Raw genomic sequence first — 21861 nt, 5'->3', positions numbered from 1 at the left:
CTGTTATTTTTGAAGTGGCAAATGATCTTAAAAAACTGTTGTTGCTGTATGTAAACCCCAGATTGAAATCAATGAAAGTGAGGTAGAGCAATGGAAGGGCCATGTGTCGATCCCATCGAGACATTAACAAATGTTTTGTCAGGCCGAGTGGTCTCAAGTGCTTGATTAAGTGTGTTGGAGGTGTCGGTTCAAATCCCACCATTGAGGTTGCCCTTGGTGAAGCTATTCTTCAATACCTGAATCTTATTAGTCGCTCGAGGCTTGAGCAGGGATTCTATTTTCATGTGGGGCCATGTAAGAGAGGAAATAACAAATGTTTTGTGAAGAGGTTGGTGTTATAATCCACACATGCAGTTCATCTCCTTCACCACTTCAGATTACCAGTCCCTGTGCTCCTCGCTGTGGCAGTCAGCAATTTTACCAGTGTTTGTGAAAGTCAAAATCTACCAGTGCCAAAATAAAGCACAGAATTTAAATTGTTACACGATGAGGATGGGATTCGAACCCATGCATGCAGAGCATAATGGATTAGCAGTCCATCACCTTAAACACTCGGCACCTCACCCTGATTTTTAAAATTGGCAAATGATCTTAAAAGCTGTTGTTGCTGTATGTAAACCCAGATTGGAAATCAATGAAAAGTGAGGTAGAGCAATGGCAGGGCCATGTGTCGATCCCATCGAGACATTTAACAAATGTTTTGTCAGGCCGAGTGGTCTCAAGTGGCTTGATTAAGTGTGTTGAGGTGTCGGTTCAAATCCCACCATTGAGGTTGCCCTTGGTGAAGCGATTCTTCAATACCTGAATCTTATTAGTCGCTCGAGGCTTGAGCAGGGATTCTATTTTCATGTGGGGCCATGTAAGAGAGGAAATAACAAATGTTTTGTGAAGAGGTGGTGTTATAATCCACACATGCAGTTCATCGCCTTCACACTCAGATACCAAGTCCTGTGCTCATCGCTGTGGCAGTCAGCAATTTTACCAGTGTTTGGTGAAAGTCAAAATCTACCAGTGCCAAAATAAAGCACAGAATTTAAATTATTAACACATGAGGATGGGATTCGAAAGCATGCATGCAGAGCATAATGGATTAGCAGTCCATCGCCTTAACCACTCGGCCACCTCATCCTGTTATTTTTGAAGTGGCAATGATCTTAAAAAAACTGTTGTTGCTGTATGTAACCCCAGATTGAAATCATGAAAGTGAGGTAGAGCAATGGCAGGGCCATGTGTCGATCCCATCGAGACATTTAACAAATGTTTTGTCAGGCCGAGTGGTCTCAAAGTGCTTGATTAAGTGTGTTGAGGTGTCGGTTCAAATCCCACCATTGAGGTTGCCCTTGGTGAAGCTATTCTTCAATACCTGAATCTTATTAGTCGCTCGAGGCTTGAGCAGGGATTCTATTTTCATGTGGGCCATGTAAGAGAGGAAATAACAAATGTTTTGTGAAGAGGTTGGTGTTATAAATCCACACATGCAGTTCATCGCCTTCACCACTCAGATACCAAGTCCTGTGCTCTCGCTGTGGCAGTCAGCAATTTTACCAGTGTTTGTGAAAGTCAAAATCACCAGTGCCAAAAAAAGCACAGAATGTTAATTGTTACAACGATGAGGATGGGATTCGAACCCATGCATGCAGAAGCATAATGGAATTAGCAGTCCATCGCCTTAACCACTCGGCCCACCTCACCCAGATTATTTTTAAAATTGGCAAATGATCTTAAAAATCTGTTGTTGCTGTATGTAACCCCAGATTGAAATCAATGAAAGTGAGGTAGAGCAATGGCAGGGCCATGTGTCGATCCCATCGAGACTTTAACAAATGTTTTGTCAGGCCGAGTGGTCTCAAGTGCTTGATTAAGTGTGTTGAGGGTGTCGGTTCAAATCCCACCATTGAGGTTGCCCTTGGTGAAGCTATTCTTCAATACCTGAAATCTTATTAGTCGCCTCGAGGCTTGAGCAGGGATTCTATTTCATGTGGGGCCATGTAAGAGAGGAAATAACAAATGTTTTGTGAAGAGGTTGGCGTGTTATAATCCACACATGCAGTTCATCAGCCTTCACCACTCAGATATCCAGGTCCTGTGCTCTCGCTGTGGCAGTCAGCAATTTTACCAGTGGTTTGTGAAAGTCAAAAATCTACCAGTGCCAAAAAAAGCACAGAATTTAAATTGTTACAAACGATGAGGATGGGATTCGAACCCATGCATGCAGAGCATAATGGATTAGTCAGTCCATCGCCTTAAACCACTCGGCCACCTCACCCAGACTTTTTTTGAATTGGCAATGATCTTAAAAAATCTGTTGTTGCTGTATGTAAACCCCAGATTGAAAATCAATGAAAGTGGAGGTAGAGCAATGGCCAGGGCCATGTGGTCCGATCCCATCGAGACTTGGTGTGGTGTTATAATCCACACATGCAGTTCATCGCCTTCACCACTCAGATACCAAGTCCTGTGCTCTCGCTGTGGCAGTCAGCAATTTTACCAGTGTTTGTGAAAGTCAAAATCTTCCAGTGCCAAAAATAAAGCACAGAATTTAAATTATTAACACGATGAGGATGGGATTCAAAACCCATGCATGCAGAGCATAATGGATTAGCAGTCCATCGCCTTAACCACCTCGGCCACCTCATTCCTGTTATTTTTGAAGTGGCAAATGATCTTAAAAAACTGTTGTTGCTGTATGTAAAACCCCAGATTGAAATCAATGAAAGTGAGGTAGAGCAATGGCAGGGCCATGTGGTCGATCCCATCGAGACATTTAACAAATGTTTTGTCAGGCCGAGTGGTCTCAAGTGCTTGATTAAGTGTGTTGAGGTGTCGGTTCAAATCCCACCATTGAGGTTGCCCTTGGTGAAGCTATTCTTCAATACCTGAATCTTATTAGTCGCTCGAGGCTTGAGCAGGGATTCTATTTTCATGTGGGGCCATGTAAGAGAGGAAATAACAAATGTTTTGTGAAGAGGTTGGTGTTATAATCCACACATGCAGTTCATCGCCTTCACCACTCAGATACCAAGTCCTGTGCTCTCGCTGTGGCAGTCAGCAATTTTACGAGTGTTTGTGAAAGTCAAAATCTACCAGTGCCAAAATAAAGGACAGAATTTAAATTGTTACACGATGAGGATGGGATTCGAACCCATGCATGCAGAGCATAATGGATTAGCAGTCCATCACCTTAACCACTCGGCCAACTCACCCTGATTTTTTTAAATTGGCAAATGACTTAAAAATCTGTTGTTGCTGTATGTAAAACCCCAGATTGAAATCAATGAAAGTGAGTAGAGCAATGAGCAGGGCCATGTGTCGATCCATCGAGACATTAACAAATGTTTTGTCAGGCCGAGTGGTCTCAGTGCTTGATTAAGTGTGTTGAGGTGTCGGTTCAAATCCCACCATTGAGGTTGCCCTTGGTGAAAGCTATTCTTCAATACCTGAATCTTATTAGTCGCTCGAGGCTTGAGCAGGGATTCTATTTTCATGTGGGGGCCATGTAAGAGAGGAAATAACAAATGTTTTGTGAAGAGGTTGGTGTTATAATCCACACATGCAGTTCATCGCCTTCACCACTCAATACCAAGTCCTGTGCTCTCGCTGTGGCAGTCAGCAATTTTACCAGTGTTTGTGAAAGTCAAAATCTACCAGTGCCAAAAAAAGCACAGAATTTTAATTGTTACACGATGAGGAGGGGATTCGAACCCATGCATACAGAGCATAATGGATGAAGCAGTCCATCGCCTTAACCACTCGGCACCTCACCCAGATTTTTTTGAATTGGCAAATGATCTTAAAAATCTGCTGTTGCTGTATGTAAACCCCAGATTGAAATCAATGAAAGTGAGGTAGAGCAATGGCAGGGCCATGTGTCGATCCCATCGAGACTTGGTTGGTGTTATAATCCACACATGCAGTTCATCGCCTTCACCACTCAGCTACCAAGTCCTGTGCTCTCGCTGTGGCAGTCAGCAATTTTACCAGTGTTTGTGAAAGTCAAATCTTCCAGTGCCAAATAAAGCACAGAATTTAAATTATTACACGATGAGGATGGGATTCGAACCCATGCATGCAGAGCATAATGGATTAGCAAGTTCATCACCTACCCTCGGCCACCTCATCCTGTTATTTTTGAAGTGGCAAATGATCTTAAAAACTGTTGTTTTGCTGTATGTAAACCCCAGATTGAATCAATGAAAGTGAGGTAGAGCATGGCGGGCCATGTGTCAAGCCATCGAGACATTTAAACAACATGTTTTGTCGGCCGAGTGGTCCTCAAGTGCTTGATTAGTGTGTTGAGGTGTCGTTCAATATCCCACCATTGAGGTTGCCCTTGGTGAAGCTATTCTTCAATACCTGAATCTTATTAGTTCCGCTCGAGGCTTGAGCAGGGATTCTATTTTCATGTGGGCGCATGTAAGAGAGGAAATAACAAATGTTTTGTGAAGAGGTTGGTGTTATAAATCCACACATGCAGTTCATCGCCTTCACCACTCAATACCAAGTCCTGTGCTCTCGCTGTGGCAGTCAGCAATTTGACCAGTGTTTTGTGAAAGTCAAAATCCTTACCAGTTGTCCAAAATAAAGCACAGAATTTAAATTGTTACACAATGAGGAGGGATTCGAACCCATGCATGGCAGAGCATAAATGGAGAATTAGCAGTCCATCACCTTAACCACCGTCGGCCACCTCACCCTGATTTTTTAAAATTGGCAAATGATCTTAAATAATCTGTGTGTTGCTGTATGTAAAACACCAGTATTGAAATCAATGAAAGTGAGGTAGAGCAATGGCAAGGGCCATGTGTCGATCCCATCGAGACATTTAACAATGTTTTGTCAGGCCGAGTGGTCTCAAGTGCTTGATTAAGTGTTTGATGGTGTCGGTTCAAATCCCCACCATTGTAGGTTGCCCTTGGTGAAGCTATTCTTCAATACCTGAATCTTATTAGTCGCCTCGAGGCTTGAGGCAGGATTCTATTTTCATGTGGGGCCATGTAAGAGAGGAAATAACAAATGTTTTGTGAAGAGGTTTGGTGTTATATCCACACATGCAGTGTCATCGCCTTCACCACTCAGATACCAAGTCCTGTGCTCTCGCTGTGGCAGTCAGCAATTTATACCAGTGTTTGTGAAAGTCAAAATCTACCAGTGCCAAAATAAAGCACAGAATTTAAATTATTACACAATGAGGATGGGATTCGAAAGCATGCATGCAGAGCATAATGGATTAGCAGTCCATCGCCTAACCACTCGGCCACCTCATCCTGTTATTTTTGAAGTGGCAAATGATCTTAAAAACTGTTGTTGCTGTATGTAAACCCCAGATTGAAATCAATGAAAGGGAGGTAGAGCAATGGCAGGGCCATGTGTCGATCCCATCGAGACATTTAACAAATGTTTTGTCAGGCCGAGTGGTCTCAAGTGCTTGATTAAGTGTGTTGAGGTGTCGGTTCAAATCCCACCATTGAGGTTGCCCTTGGTGAAGCTATTCTTCAATACCGAATCTTATTAGTCGCTCGAGGCTTGAGCAGGGATTCTATTGTTACATGTGGGGCCATGTAAGAGAGGAAATAACAAATGTTTGTGAAGAGGTTGGTGTTATAATCCACACATGCAGTGCATCGCCTTCACCACTCAGATACCAAGTCCTGTGGCGCTCGCTGTGGCAGTCAGCAATTTTACCAGTGTTTGTGAAAGTCAAATCTACCAGTGCCAAAATAAAGCACAGAATTTTAATTGTTACACGATGAGGATGGGATTCGAACCCATGCATGCAGAGCATAAGGGATTAGCAGTCCATCGCCTTAAACACTCGGCCACCTCACCCTGATTTTTTTTGAATTGGCAAATGATCTTAAAAATCTGTTGTTGCTGTATGTAAACCCCCAGATTGAAATCAATGAAAGTGAGGTAGAGCAATGGCAGGGCCATGTGTCGATCACATCGAGACTTGGTTGCTGTTATAATCCACACATGCAGTTCATCGCCTTCACCACTCAGATACCAAGTCCTGTGCTCTCGCTGTGGCAGTCAGCAATTTTACCAGTGTTTGTGGAAAGTCAAAATCTTCCAGTGCCAAAATAAGCACAGAATTTAAATTATTACACGATGAGGATGGGATTCGAACCCATGCATGCAGAGCATAATGGATTAGCAGTCCATCGCCTTAACCACTCGGCCACCTCATCCTGTTATTTTGAAGTGGCAAATGATCTTAAAAAACTGTTGTTGCTGTATGTAAACCCCAGATTGAAATCAATGAAAGTGAGGTAGAGCAATGGCAGGGGCCATGTGTCGATCCCATCGAGACATTTAACAAATGTTTTGTCAGGCCGAGTGGTCCTCAAGTGCTTGATTAAGTGTGTTGAGGTGTCGGTTCAAATCCCACCATTGAGGTTGCCCTTGGTGAAGCTATTCTTCAATACCTGAATCTTATTAGTCGCTCGAAGGCTTGAGCAGGGATTCTATTTTCATGTGGGGCCATGTAAGAGAGGAAATAACAAATGTTTTGTGAAGAGGTTGGTGTTATAATCCACACATGCAGTTCATCGCCTTCACCACTCAGATACCAAGTCCTGTGCTCTCGCTGTGGCAGTCAGCAATTTTACCAGTGTTTGTGAAAGTCAAAATCTACCAGTGCCAAAATAAGCACAGAATTTAAATTATTACACAATGAGGATGGGATTCGAAAGCATGCATGCAGAGCATAATGGATTAGCAGTCCATCGCCTTAACCACTCGGCCACCTCATCCTGTTATTTTTAAGTGGCAAATGATCTTAAAAAACTGTTGTTGCTGTATGTAAACCCCAGATTGAAATCAATGAAAGTGAGGTAGAGCAATGGCAGGAGCCATGTGTCGATCCCATCGAGACATTTAACAAATGTTTTGTCAGGCCGAGTGGTCTCAAGTGCTTGATTAAGTGTGTTGAGGTGTCGGTTCAAATCCCACCATTGAGGTTGCCCTTGGTGAAGCTATTCTTCAATACCTGAATCTTATTAGTCGCTCGAGGCTTGAGCAGGGATTCTATTTTCATGTGGGGCCATGTAAGAGAGGAAATAACAAATGTTTTGTGAAGAGGTTGGTGTTATAATCCACACATGCAGTTCATCGCCTTCACCACTCAGATACCAAGTCCTGTGCTCTCGCTGTGGCAGTCAGCAATTTTACCAGTGTTTGTGAAAGTCAAAATCTACCAGTGCCAAAATAAAGCACAGAATTTAAATTGTTACACGATGAGGATGGGATTCGAACCCATGCATGCAGAGCATAATGGATTAGCAGTCCATCGCCTTAACCACTCGGACACCTCACTCCCTGATTATTTTTTAATTGGCAAATGATCTTAAAATCTGTTGTTGCTGTATGTAAACCCCAGATTGAAATCAATGAAAGTGAGGTAGAGCAATGGCAGGGCCATGTGTCGATCCCATCGAGACATTTAACAAATGTTTTGTCAGGCCGAGTGGTCTCAAGTGCTTGATTAAGTGTGTTGAGGTGTCGGTTCAATCCCACCATTGAGGTTGCCCTTGGTGAAGCTATTCTTCAATACCTGAACATATATTAGTCGCTCGAGGCTTGAGCAGGGATTCTATTTTCATGTGGGGGCCATGTAGAGGAGGAAATAACAATGTTTTTGTGAAGAGGGTTGGTGTTATAATCCACAAATGCAGTTCATCGCCTTCACCACTCAGATACCAAGTCCTGTGCTCTCGCGGTGGGCAGTCAGCAATTTTACCAGTGTTTGTTGAAAGTCAAAATCTTCCAGTCCAAAATAAAGCACAGAATTTAAATTGTTACACAATGAGGATGGGATTCGAACCCATGCATGCAGAGCATAATGGATTAGCAGTCCATCGCCTTAAACACTTCGGCCACCTCACCCTGATTTTTTTTGAATTGGCAATGATCTTAAAATCTGTTGTTTGCTGTATGTAAACCCAGATTGAAATCAATGAAAGTGAGGTAGAGCAATGGCAGGGCCATGTGTCGATCCCATCGAGACTTGGTTGCTGTTAAATCCACACATGCAGTTCATCGCCTTCACCACTCAGATACCAAGTCCTGTGCTCTCGCTTGTGGCAGCAGCAGATTTTACCAGTGTTTGTGAAAGGTCAAAAATCTTCCAGTGCCAAAAGAAAAGCACGAATTTAAATTATTACAACGAGGAGGATGGGATTCGACCCATGCATGCAGAGCATAATGGATTAGCAGTCCATCGCCTTAACCCACTCGTGCCACCTCATCCTGTTGAGTTTTGAAGTGGCAAAGTGATGCTTAAAAAACTGTTGTTGCTTAGTATGTAAACCCCCAGATTGAATCAATGAAAGTGAGGTAGAGCATGGCAGGGCCATGTGGGTGGGGTCGATCCCATACGAGACATTAACAAAATGTTTGTGTCAGGCCGAGTGGTCTCAAGTGCTTGATTAAGTGTGTTGAGGTGTCGGTTCAAATCCCACCATTGAGGTTGCCCTTGGTGAAGCTATTCTTCAATACCTGAATCTTATTAGTCGCTCGAGGCTTGAGCAGGGATTCCTATTTTCATGTGGGGCCATGTAAGAGAGGAAATAACAAATGTTTGTGAAGAGGTTGGTGTATAATCCACACATGCCAGTTCATCGCCTTCACCACATCAGCATACCAAGTCCTGTGCTCTCGCTGTGGCAGTCAGCAATTTTACCAGTGTTTGTGAAAGTCAAAATCTACCAGTGCCAAAATAAGCACAGAATTTAAATTGTTACACGATGAGGATGGGGATTCGAACCCATGCATGCAGAGCATAATGGATTAGCAGTCCATCACCTTAACCACTCGGCCACCTCACCCTGATTTTTTTAAAATTGGCAAATGATCTTAAAAATCTGTTGTTGCTGTATGTAAACCCCAGATTGAAATCAATGAAAGTGAGGTAGAGGCAATGGCAGGGCCATGTGTCGATCCCATCGAGGACATTTAACAAATGTTTTGTCAGGCCGAGTGGTCTCAAGTGCTTGATTAAGTGTGTTGAGGTGTCGGTTCAAATCCCACCATTGAGGTTGCCCTTGGTGAAGCTATTCTTCAATACCTGACTCTTATTAGTCGCTCGAGGCTTGAGCAGGGATTCTATTTTCATGTGGGGCCATGTAGAGAGAGGAAATAACAAATGTTTGTGTGAAGAGGTTGGTGTTATAATCACACTGCAGTTCATCGCCTTCACCACTCAGATACCAAGTCCTGTGCTCTCGCTGTGGCAGTCAGCAATTTTACCAGTGTTTGTGAAAGTCAAAATCTTACCAGTGCCAAAATAAAGCACAGATTTAAATTATTACACGATGAGGATGGGATTCGAAAGCATGCATGCAGAGCATAATGGATTAGCAGTCCATCGCCTTAACCACTCGGCCACCTCATCCTGTTATTTTTGAAAGTGGCAAATGATCTTAAAAAACTGTTGTTGCTGTATGTAAACCCAGATTGAAATCAATGAAAGTGGAGGTAGAGCAATGGCAGGGCCATGTGTCGATCCATCGAGACATTTAACAATGTTTTTGTCAGGCCGAGTGGTCTCAAGTGGCTTGATTAAGTGTGTTGAGGTGTCGGTTCAAATCCCACCATTGAGTTGCCCTTGGTGAAGCAGTATTCTTCAATACCTGAATCTTATTAGTCGCTCGAGGCTTGAGCAGGGATTCTATTTTCATGTGGGGCCATGTAAGAGAGGAAATAACAAATGTTTTGTGAAGAGGTTGGTGTTATAATCCACACATGCAGTTCATCGCCTTCACCACTCAGATACAAGTCCTGTGCTCTCGCTGTGGCAGTCAGCAAATTTTACCAGTGTTTGTGAAAGTCAAAATCTCACAGTGCCAAAATAAAGCACAGAATTTAAATTGTTCACCACGATGAGGATGGGATTCGAACCCATGCATGCAGAGCATAATGGATTAGCAGTCCATCGCCTTAACCACTCGGCCACCTCACCCTGATTTATTTTTTTATTGGCAAATGATCTTAAAAATCTGTTGTTTGCTGTATGTAAACCCAGATTGAAATCAATGAAAGTGAGGGTAGAGCAATGGCAGGGGCCATGTGTCGATCCCATCGAGACATTTAACAAATGTTTTGTCAGGCCGAGTGGTCTCAAGTGCTTTGATTAAGTGTGTTGAGGTGTCGGTTCAAATCCCACCATTGAGGTTGCCCTTGGTGAAGCTATTCTTCAATACCTGAATCTTATTAGTCGCTCGAGGCTTGAGCAGGGATTCTATTTTCATGTGGGGGCCATGTAAGAGAGGAAATAACAAATGTTTTGTGAAGAGGTTGGTGTTATAATCCACACATGCAGTTCATCGCCTTCACCACTCAGATACCAAGTCCTGTGCTCTCGCTGTGGCAGTCAGCATTTTACCAGTGTTTGTGAAAGTCAAAATCTTCCAGTGCCAAAATAAAGCACAGAATTTAATTGTTACACAGATGAGATGGGATTCGAACCCATGCATGCAGAGCATAATGGATTAGCAGTCCATCGCCTTAAACACTCGGCCACCTCACCCTGATTTTTTTTTGAATTGCAAATGATCTTAAAATCTGTTGTTGCTGTATGTAAAACCCAGATTGAAATCAATGAAAGTGAGGTAGAGCAATGGCAGGGCCATGTGTCGATCACATCGAGACTTGGTTGTTGTTATAATCCACACATGCAGTTCATCGCCTTCACCACTCAGATACCAAGTTCCTGTGCTCTCGCTGTGGCAGTTCAGCAATTTTACCAGTGTTGTGAAAGTCAAAATCTTCCAGTGCCAAAATAAAGCACAGAATTTAAATTATTACACGATGAGGATGGGATTCGAACCCATGCATGCAGAGCATAATGGATTATGCAGTCCATCGCCTTAACCACTCGGCCACCTCACCCTGATTTTATTTTAAATTGGCAAATGATCTTAAAAATCTGTTGTTGCTGTATGTAAACCCCAGATTGAAATCAATGAAAGTGAGGTAGAGTCAATGGCAGGGCCATGTGTCGATCCCATCGAGACATTAACAAATGTTTGTGAGGCCGAGTGGTCTCAAGTGCTTGATTAAGTGTGTTGAGGGTGTCGGTTTCAAATCCCACCATTGAGGTTGCCCTTGGTGAAGCTATTCTTCAATACCTGAATCTTATTAGTCGCTCGAGGCTTGAGCAGGGATTCGATTTTCATGTGGGGCAGTAAGAGAGGAAATAACCAAATGTTTTGTGAAGAGGTTGGTGTTATAATCCACACATGCAGTTCATCGCCTTCACCACTCAGATACCAAGTCCTGTGCTCTCGCTGTGGCAGGTCAGCAATTTTACCAGTGTTTGTGAAGTCAAAATCTACCAGTGCCAAAATAAAGCACAGGATTTAAATTATTACACAATGAGGATGGGATTCGAAAGCATGCATGCAGAGCATAATGGATTAGCAGTCCATCGCCTTAAACCACTCGGCCACCTCATCCTGTTATTTTTGAAGTGGCAAATGATCTTAAAAAACTGTTGTTGCTGTATGTAAACCCCAGATTGAAATCAATGAAAGGGAGGTAGAGCAATGGCAGGGCCATGTGTCGATCCCATCGAGACATTTAACAAATGTTTTGTCAGGCCGAGTGGTCTCAAGTGCTTGATTAAGTGTGTTGAGGTGTCGGTTCAAATCCCACCATTGAGGTTGCCTTGGTGAAGCTATTCTTCAATACCTGAATCTTATTAGTCGCTCGAGGCTTGAGCAGGGATTCTATTTCATGTGGGGCCATGTAAGAGAGGAAATAACAAATGTTTTGTGAAGAGGTTGGTGTTATAATCCACACATGCAGTTCATCGCCTTCACCACTCAGATACCAAGTCCTGTGCTCTCGCTGTGGCAGTCAGCAATTTTACCAGTGTTTGTGAAAGTCAAAATCTACCAGTGCCAAAATAAAGCACAGAATTTAAATTGTTACACGATGAGGATGGGATTCGAACCCATGCATGCAGAGCATAATGGATTAGCAGTCCATCGCCTTAACCACTCGCCACCTCACCCTGATTTTTTTTTATTGGCAATGATCTTAAAAATCTGTTGTTGCTGTATGTAAACCCCAGATTGAAATCAATGAAAGTGAGGTAGAGCAATGGCAGGGCCATGTGTCGATCCATCGAGACATTTAACAAATGTTTTGTCAGGCCGAGTGGTCTCAAGTGCTTGATTAAGTGTGTTGAGGTGTCGGTTCAAATCCCACCATTGAGGTTGCCCTTGGTGAAGCTATTCTTCATACCTGAATCTTATTAGTCGCTCGAGGCTTGAGCAGGGATTCTATTTTCATGTGGGGCCATGTAAGAGAGGAAATAACAAATGTTTGTGAAGAGGTTGGTGTTATAATCCCACACATGCAGTTCATCGCCTTCACCACTCAGATACCAAGTCCTGTGCTCTCGCTGTGGCAGTCAGCAATTTTACCAGTGTTTGTGAAAGTCAAAATCTTCCAGTTGCCAAATAAAGCACAGATTTAATTGTTACACGATGAGGATGGGATTCGAACCCATGCATGCAGAGCATAATGGATTAGCAGTCCATCGCCTTAAACACTCGGCCACCTCACCCTGATTTTTTTGAATTGGCAAATGATCTTAAAAATCTGTTGTTGCTGTATGTAAAACCCAGATTGAAATCAATGAAAGTGAGGGTAGAAGCAATGGCAGGGCCATGTGTCGATCACATCGAGACTTGGTTGTTGTCATAATCCACACATGCAGTTCATCGCCTTCACCACTCAGATACCAAGTCCTGTGCCTCTCGCTGTGGCAGTCAGCAATTTTACCAGTGTTTGTGAAAGTCAAAATCTTCCAGTGCCAAAATAAAGCACAGAATTTAAATTATTACACGATGAGGATGGATTCGAACCCATGCATGCAGAGCATAATGGATTAGCAGTCCATCGCCTTAAACCACTCGGCCACCTCACCCTGATTTTTATTTTATTGGCAAATGATCTTAAAAATCTGTTGTTGCTGTATGTAAACCCCAGATTGAAATCAATGAAAGTGAGGTAGAGCAATGGCAGGGCCATGTGTCGATCCCATCGAGACATTTAACAATGTTTTGTCAGGCCGAGTGGTCTCAAGTGCTTGATTAAGTGTGTTGAGGTGTCGGTTCAAATCCCACCATTGAGGTTGCCCTGGTGAAGCTATTCTTCAATACCTGAATCTTATTAGTCGCTCGAGGCTTGAGCAGGGATTCTATTTTCATGTGGGGCCATGTAAGAGAGGAAATAACAAATGTTTTGTGAAGAGGTTGGTGTTATAATCCACACATGCAGTTCATCGCCTTCACCACTCAGATACCAAGTCCTGTGCTCTCGCTGTGGCAGTCAGCAATTTTACCAGTGTTTGTGAAAGTCAAATCTACCAGTGCCAAAATAAAGCACAGGATTTAAATTATTACACCATGAGGATGGGATTCGAAAGCATGCATGCAGAGCATAATGGATTAGCAGTCCATCCGCCTTAAACCACTCGGCCACCTCATCCTGTTATTTTTGAAGTGGCAAATGATCTTAAAAAACTGTTGTTGCTGTATGTAAACCCCAGATTGAAATCAATGAAAGGGAGGTAGAGCAATGGCAGGGCCATGTGTCGATCCCATCGAGACATTTAACAAATGTTTTGTCAGGGGCCGAGTGGTCTCAAGTGCTTGATTAAGTGTGTTGAGGTGTCGGTTCAAATCCCACCATTGAGGTTGCCCTTGGTGAAGCTATTCTTCAATACCTGAATCTTATTAGTCGCTCGAGGCTTGAGCAGGGATTCTATTTTCATGTGGGCATGTAAGAGAGGAAATAACAATGTTTTGTGAAGAGGTTGGTGTTATAATCCACACATGCAGTTCATCGCCTTCACCACTCAGATACCAAGTCCTGTGCTCTCGCTGTGGCAGTCAGCAATTTACCAGTGTTTGTGAAAGTCAAAATCTACCAGTGCCAAAATAAGCACAGAATTAAATTGTTACACATGAGGATGGGATTCAGAACCCATGCATGCAGAGCATAATGGATTAGCAGTCCATCGCCTTAACCACACTCGGCCACCCGCACCCTGAATTTTTTTTATTGGCAAATGGATCTTAAAAATCTGTTGTTGCTGTATGTAAACCCCAGATTGAAATCAATGAAAGTGAGGTAGAGCAATGGCAGGGCCATGTGTCGATCCATCGAGACATTTAACAAATGTTTTGTCAGGGCCGAGTGGTCTCAAGTGCTTGATTAAAGTGTTTGAGGTGTCGGTTCAAATCCCCCATTGAGGTTGCCCTTGGTGAAGCTATTCTTCAATACCTGAATCGTATTAGTCGCTCGAGGCTTGAGCAGGGATTCTATTTTCATGTGGGGCCATGTAAGAGAGGAAATAACAAATGTTTTGTGAAGAGGTTGGTGTTATAATCCACACATGCAGTTCATCGCCTTCACCACTCAGATACCAAGTCCTGTGCTCTCGCTGTGGCAGTCAGCAATTTTACCAGTGTTTGTGAAAGTCAAAATCTTCCAGTGCCAAAATAAAGCACAGAATTTTAATTGTTACACGATGAGGATGGGATTCGAACCCATGCATGCAGAGCATAATGGATTAGCAGTCCATCGCCTTAACCACTCGGCCACCTCACCCTGATTTTTTTTGAATTGGCAAATGATCTTAAAAATCTGTTGTTGCTGTATGTAAACCCCAGATTGAAATCAATGAAAGTGAGGTAGAGCAATGGCAGGGCCATGTGTCGATCACATCGAGACTTGGTTGTTGTTATAATCCACACATGCAGTTCATCGCCTTCACCACTCAGATACCAAGTCCTGTGCTCTCGCTGTGGCAGTCAGCAATTTTACCAGTGTTTGTGAAAGTCAAAATCTTCCAGTGCCAAAATAAAGCACAGAATTTAAATTATTACACGATGAGGATGGGATTCGAACCCATGCATGCAGAGCATAATGGATTAGCAGTCCATCGCCTTAACCACTCGGCCACCTCACCCTGATTTTTTTTATTGGCAAATGATCTTAAAAATCTGTTGTTGCTGTATGTAAACCCCAGATTGAAATCAATGAAAGTGAGGTAGAGCAATGGCAGGGCCATGTGTCGATCCCATCGAGACATTTAACAAATGTTTTGTCAGGCCGAGTGGGTCTCAAGTGCTTGATTAAGTGTGTATGAGGTGTCGGTTCAAATCCCACCATTGAGGTTGCCCTTGGTGAAGCTATTCTTCAATACCTGAATCTTATTAGTCGCTCGAGGCTTGAGCAGGGATTCTATTTTCATGTGGGGCCATGTAAGAGAGGAAATAACAAATGTTTTGGTGAAGAGGTTGGTGTATAATCCACACATGCAGTTCATCGCCTTCACCACTCAGATACCAAGTCCTGTGCTCTCGCTGTGGCAGTCAGCAATTTTACCAGTGTTTGTGAAAGTCAAAATCTACCAGTGCCAAAATAAAGCACAGAATTTAAATTGTTACACGATGAGAGATGGGATTCGAACACATGCATGCAGAGCATAATGGATTAGCAGTCCATCGCCTTAACCACTCGGCCACCTCACCCTGATTTTTATTGAATTGGCAAATGATCTTAAAAATCTGTTGTTGCTGTATGTAAAACCCAGATTGAAATCAATGAAAGTGAGGTAGAGCAATGGCAGGGCCATGTGTCGATCACATCGAGACTTGGTTGTTGTTATAATCCACACATGCAGTTCATCGCCTTCACCACTCAGATACCAAGTCCTGTGCTCTCGCTGTGGCAGTCAGCAATTTTACCAGTGTTTGTGAAAGTCAAAATCTTCCAGTGCCAAAATAAAGCACAGAATTTTTATTGTTACAACACGATGAGGATGGGATTCGAACCCATGCATGCAGAGCATAATGGATTAGGCAGTCCATCGCCTTAAACACTCGGCCACCTCACCCTGATTTTTTTTGAATTGGCAAATGATCTTAAAAATCTGTTGTTGCTGTATGTAAAACCCAGATTGAAATCAATGAAAGTGAGGTAGAGCAATGGCAGGGCCATGTGTCGATCACATCGAGACTTGGTTGTTGTTATAATCCACACATGCAGTTCATCGCCTTCACCACTCAGATACCAAGTCCTGTGCTCTCGCTGTGGCAGTCAGCATTTTACCAGTGTTTGTGAAAGTCAAATCTTCCAGTGCCAAAATAAAGCACAGAATTTAAATTATTACACGATGAGGATGGGATTCGACCCATGCATGCAGAGCATAATGGATTAGCAGTCCATCGCCTTAACCACTCGGCCACCTCATCCTGTTATTTTGAACTGGCAAATGATCTTAAAAAACTGTTGTTGCTGTATGTAAACCCCAGATTGAAATCAATGAAAGTGAGGTAGAGCAATGCAGGGCCATGTGTCGATCCCATCGAGACATTTAACAAATGTTTTGTCAGGGCGAGTGGTCTCAAGTGCTTGATTAAGTGTGTTGAGGTGTCGGTTCAAATCCCCCCATTGAGTTGCCCCTTGGTGAAGCTATTCTTCAATACCTGAATCTTATTAGTCGCTCGAGGCTTGAGCAGGGATTCTATTTTCATGTGGGGGCCATGTAAGAGAGAATAACAAATGTTTTGTGAAGAGGTTGTGTTATAATCCACAAATGCAGTTCAGTCGCCTTCGCCACTCAGATACCAAGTCCTGTGCTCTCGCTGTGGCAGTCAGCAATTTTACCAGTGGTTTGTGAAAGTCAAAATCTACAGTGCCAAAATAAAGCACAGAATTTAAATTGTTACACGATGAGGATGGGATTCGAACCCATGCATGCAGAGCATAATGGATTAGCAGTCCATCGCCTTAACCACTCGGCCACCTCACACTGATTTTTTTTTATTGGCAAATGATCTTAAAATCTGTTGTTGCTGTATGTAAACCCCAGATTGAAATCAATGAAAGTGAGGTAGAGCAATGGCAGGGCCATGTGTCGATCACATCGAGACTTGGTTGTTGTTATAATACACACATGCAGTTCATTCGCCTTCACCACTCAGATACCAGTTCCGGTGCTCTCGCTGTGCAGTCAGCAATTTTACCAGTGTTTGTGAAAGTCAAAATCTTCCAGTGCCAAAATAAAGCACAGAATTTTAAATTATTACACGATGAGGATGGGATTCGAACCCATGCATGCAGAGCAGAATGGATTAGCAGTCCATCGCCTTAACCACTCTCGGCCACCTCATCCTGTTATTTTTGAAGTGGCAAATGATCTTAAAAAACTGTTGTTGCTGTATGTAAACCCCAGATTGAAATCAATGAAAGTGAGGTAGAGCAATGGCAGGGCCATGTGTCGATCCATCGAGACATTTAACAAAATGTTTTGTCAGGCCGAGTGGTCTCAAGTGCTTGATTAAGTGTGTTGAGGTGTTGGTTCAAATCCCACCATTGAGGTTGCCCTTGGTGAAGCTATTCTTCAATACCTGAATCTATTAGTCCGCTCGAGGCTTGAGCAGGGATTCTATTTTCATGTGGGGGCCATGTAAGAGAGGAAATAACAAATGTTTGTGGAAGAGGTTGGTGTTATAATCCACACATGCAGTTTCATCGCCTTCACCACTCAGATACCAAGTCCTGTGCTCTCGCTGTGGCAGTCAGCAATTTTACCCAGTGTTTGTGAAAGTCAAAATCTACCAGTGCCAAAAAAAAGCACAGAATTTTAATTGTTACACGATGAGGATGGGATTCGAACCCATGCATGCAGAGCATAATGGATTAGCAGTCCATCGCCTTAACCACTCGGCCACCTCACCCAGATTTTTTTGAATTGGCAAATGATCTTAAAAATCTGTTGTTGCTGTATGTAAACCCCAGATTGAAATCAATGAAAGTGAGGTAGAGCAATGGCAGGGCCATGTGTCGATCCCATCGAGACATTTAACAAATGTTTTGTCAGGCCGAGTGGTCTCAAGTGCTTGATTAAGTGTGTTGAGGTGTCGGTTCAAATCCCACCATTGAGGTTGCCCTTGGTGAAGCTATTCTTCAATACCTGAATCTTATTAGTTGCTCGAGGCTTGAGCAGGGATTCTATTTTCATGTGGGGCCATGTAAGAGAGGAAATAACAAATGTTTTGTGAAGAGGTTGGTGTTATAATCCACACATGCAGTTCACATCGCCTTCACCACTACAGATACCAAGTCCTGTGCTCTCGCTGTGGCAGTCAGCAAATTTTACCAGGTTTGTGAAAGTCAAATCTTCCAGTGCCAAATAAAGCACAGAATTTTAATTGTTACACGATGAGGATGGGATTCGAACCCATGCATGCAGAGCATAATGGATTAGCAGGTCCCATCGCCTTAAACACATCTCGGCCACCTCACCCTGATTTTTTTTGAATTGGCAAATGATCTTAAAATCTGTTGTTGCTGTATGGTAAACCCCAGATTGAAATCAATGAAAGTGAGGTAGAGCAAATGGCAGGGCCATGTGTCGATCCCATCGAGACATTTAACAAATGTTTTGTCAGGCCGAGTGGTCTCAAGTGCTTGATTAAGTGTGTTGAGGTGTCGGTTCAAATCCCACCATTGAGGTTGCCCTTGGTGAAGCTATTCTTCAATACCTGAATCTTATTAGTTCGCTCGAGGCTTGAGCAGGGATTCTATTTTCAGTGGGGCCATGGTAAGAGAGGAAATACAAATGTTTTGTGAAGAGGTTGGTGTGTTATAATCCACACATGCAGTTCATCGCACTTCCACCACTCAGATACCAAGTCCTGTGCTTCTCGCTGTGGCAGTCAGCAATTTTACCAGTGTTGTGAAAGTCAAAATCTTACCAAGTGCCAAATAAAGCACAGAATTTTAATTATTACACGATGAGGATGGGATTCGAACCCATGCATTGCAGAGCATAATGGATTAGCAGTCCATCGCCTTAAACACTCGGCCACCTCATCCCTGATTTTTTGAAGTGGCAAATGATCTTAAAAATCTGTTTTTTTGCTTGTATGTAAACCCCAGATTGAAAATCAATGAAAGTGAGGTAGAGCAATGGCAGGGCCATGTGTCCGAATCCCATCGAGACATTTAACAAATGTTTTGTCAGGCCGAGTGGTCTCAAGTGCTTGATTAAGTGTGTTTGAGGTGTCGGTTCAAATCCCACCATTGAGGTTGCCCTTGGTGAAGCTATTCTTCATACCTGAATCTTATTAGTCGCTCGAGGCTTGAGCAGGGATTCTATTTCATGTGGGGCCATGTAAGAGAGGAAATAACAAATGTTTTGTGAAGAGGGTTGGTGTTATAATCCACACATGCAGTTCATCGCCTTCACCACTCAGATACCAAGTCCTGTGCTCCTCGCTGTGGCAGTCAGCAATTTTACCAGTGTTTGTGAAAGTCAAAATCTCCAGTGCCAAAATAAAGCACAGGAATGTTTAAATTGTACAGACTAGGAGGAGTGGGATTCGAACCCATGCATGCAGAGCATAATGGATTAGCAGTCCATCGCCTTAACCACTCGGCCACCTCACCCTGATTTTTTTGTAATTGGCAAATGATCTTAAAAATCTGTTGTTGCTGTATGTAAACCCCAGATTGAAATCAATGAAAGTGAGGTAGAGCAATGGCAGGGCCATGTGTCGATCCCATCGAGACATTTAACAAATGTTTTGTCAGGCCGAGTGGTCTCAAGTGCTTGATTAAGTGTGTTGAGGTGTCGGTTCAAATCCCACCATTGAGGTTGCCCTTGGTGAAGCTATTCTTCAATACCTGAATCTTATTAGTCGCTCGAGGCTTGAGCAGGGATTCTATTTTCATGTGGGGCCATGTAAGAGAGGAAATAACAAATGTTTTGTGAAGAGGTTGGTGTTATAATCCACACATGCAGTTCATCGCCTTCACCACTCAGATACCAAGTCCTGTGCTCTCGCTGTGGCAGTCAGCAATTTTACCAGTGTTTGTGAAAGTCAAAATCTTCCAGTGCCAAAATAAAGCACAGAATTTTAATTGTTACACGATGAGGATGGGATTCGAACCCATGCATGCAGAGCATAATGGATTAGCAGTCCATCGCCTTAAACACTCGGCCACCTCACCCTGTTTTTTTTGAATTGGCAAATGATCTTAAAAATCTGTTGTTGCTGTATGTAAACCCCAGATTGAAATCAATGAAAGTGAGGTAGAGCAATGGCAGGGCCATGTGTCGATCACATCGAGACTTGGTTGTTGTTATAATCCACACATGCAGTTCATCGCCTTCACCACTCAGATACCAAGTCCTGTGCTCTCGCTGTGGCAGTCAGCAATTTTACCAGTGTTTGTGAAAGTCAAAATCTTCCAGTGCCAAAATAAAGCACAGAATTTTAATTGTTACACGATGAGGATGGGATTCGAACCCATGCATGCAGAGCATAATGGATTAGCAGTCCATCGCCTTAAACACTCGGCCACCTCACCCTGATTTTTTTTGAATTGGCAAATGATCTTAAAAATCTGTTGTTGCTGTATGTAAAACCCAGATTGAAATCAATGAAAGTGAGGTAGAGCAATGGCAGGGCCATGTGTCCGCATCACATCGAGACTTGGTTGTTGTTATAATCCCACACATGCCTAGTTCACTCGCCCTTCACCACTCAGATACACGTCCTGTGCTCTCGCTGTGGCAGTCAGCAATTCTACCAGTGTTTGTGAAGTCAAAATCTTCCAGCTGCCAAACTAAAGCACAGAATTTAAATTATTACACGATGAGGATGGAGATTCAAACCCATGCATGCAGAGCATAACTGGCATTAGCCAGTCCATCGCCTTAACCACTCGGCCACCTCATCCTGTTATTTTGTTATTGGCAAATGATCTTAAAAATCTGTTGTTGCTGTATGTAAACCCCAGATTGAATCAATGAAGTGAGGTAGAGCAATGGCACAGGGCCCTGCTGTCGATCCCATCGAGACATTTAACAAATGTTTTGTCAGGCCGAGTGGTCTCAAGTGCTTGATTAAGTGTGTTGAGGCTGTCGGTTCAAATCCCACATTGAGGTTGCCTTGGTGAAGCTATTCTTCAATACCTGAATCTTATTAGTCGCTCGAGGCTTGAGCAGGGATTCTATTTTCATGTGGGGCCATGTAAGAGAGGAAATAACAAATGTTTTGTGAAGAGGTTGGTGTTATAATCCACACATGCAGTTCATCGCCTTCACCACTCAGATACCAAGTCCTGTGCTCTCGCTGTGGCAGTCAGCAATTTTACCAGTGTTTGTGAAAGTCAAAATCTTCCAGTGCCAAAATAAAGCACAGAATTTTAATTGTTACACGATGAGGATGGGATTCGAACCCATGCATGCAGAGCATAATGGATTAGCAGTCCATCGCCTTAAAACTCGGCCACCTCACCCTGATTTTTTTTGAATTGGCAAATGATCTTAAAAATCTGTTGTTGCTGTATGTAAAACCCAGATTGAAATCAATGAAAGTGAGGTAGAGCAATGGCAGGGCCATGTGTCGATCACATCGAGACTTGGTTGTTGTTATAATCCACACATGCAGTTCATCGCCTTCACCACTCAGATACCAAGTCCTGTGCTCTCGCTGTGGCAGTCAGCAATTTTACCAGTGTTTGTGAAAGTCAAAATCTTCCAGTGCCAAAATAAAGCACAGAATTTTAATTGTTACACGATGAGGATGGGATTCGAACCCATGCATGCAGAGCATAATGGATTAGCAGTCCATCGCCTTAACCACTCGGCCACCTCACCCTGATTTTTTTGAATTGGCAAATGATCTTAAAAATCTGTTGTTGCTGTATGTAAACCCCAGATTGAAATCAATGAAAGTGAGGTAGAGCAATGGCAGGGCCATGTGTCGATCACATCGAGACTTGGTTGTTGTTATAATCCACACATGCAGTTCATCGCCTTCACCACTC

At 43.1% G+C, this 21861-nt stretch overlaps 6 non-coding genes across 6 annotated transcripts; all 6 read right to left on the bottom strand.

Annotated features, from left to right (window-relative positions):
- Positions 1 to 6106: 6106 nt before the first annotated feature.
- Positions 6107 to 6188, bottom strand: trnas-gcu (transfer RNA serine (anticodon GCU)). The gene has a single exon. It is a non-coding gene; the product is annotated as a tRNA-Ser (tRNA).
- Positions 6189 to 9876: 3688 nt separating this feature from the next.
- Positions 9877 to 9958, bottom strand: trnas-gcu (transfer RNA serine (anticodon GCU)). The gene has a single exon. It is a non-coding gene; the product is annotated as a tRNA-Ser (tRNA).
- Positions 9959 to 14540: 4582 nt separating this feature from the next.
- trnas-gcu (transfer RNA serine (anticodon GCU)) lies at positions 14541 to 14622 on the bottom strand. The gene has a single exon. It is a non-coding gene; the product is annotated as a tRNA-Ser (tRNA).
- Positions 14623 to 14901: 279 nt separating this feature from the next.
- Positions 14902 to 14983, bottom strand: trnas-gcu (transfer RNA serine (anticodon GCU)). Its single transcript has one exon. It is a non-coding gene; the product is annotated as a tRNA-Ser (tRNA).
- Positions 14984 to 17677: 2694 nt separating this feature from the next.
- On the bottom strand, positions 17678 to 17759 carry trnas-gcu (transfer RNA serine (anticodon GCU)). Its single transcript has one exon. It is a non-coding gene; the product is annotated as a tRNA-Ser (tRNA).
- A 3850-nt stretch (positions 17760 to 21609) lies between these two features.
- On the bottom strand, positions 21610 to 21691 carry trnas-gcu (transfer RNA serine (anticodon GCU)). The gene has a single exon. It is a non-coding gene; the product is annotated as a tRNA-Ser (tRNA).
- Positions 21692 to 21861: the final 170 nt, after the last annotated feature.

The sequence above is a fragment of the Oncorhynchus kisutch genome, unplaced genomic scaffold (genome assembly GCF_002021735.2).
Source record: "Oncorhynchus kisutch isolate 150728-3 unplaced genomic scaffold, Okis_V2 scaffold1119, whole genome shotgun sequence".
In the NCBI taxonomy this organism is placed as follows: domain Eukaryota; kingdom Metazoa; phylum Chordata; class Actinopteri; order Salmoniformes; family Salmonidae; genus Oncorhynchus; species Oncorhynchus kisutch.
This window is presented reverse-complemented; position numbering and strand designations above follow the sequence as displayed.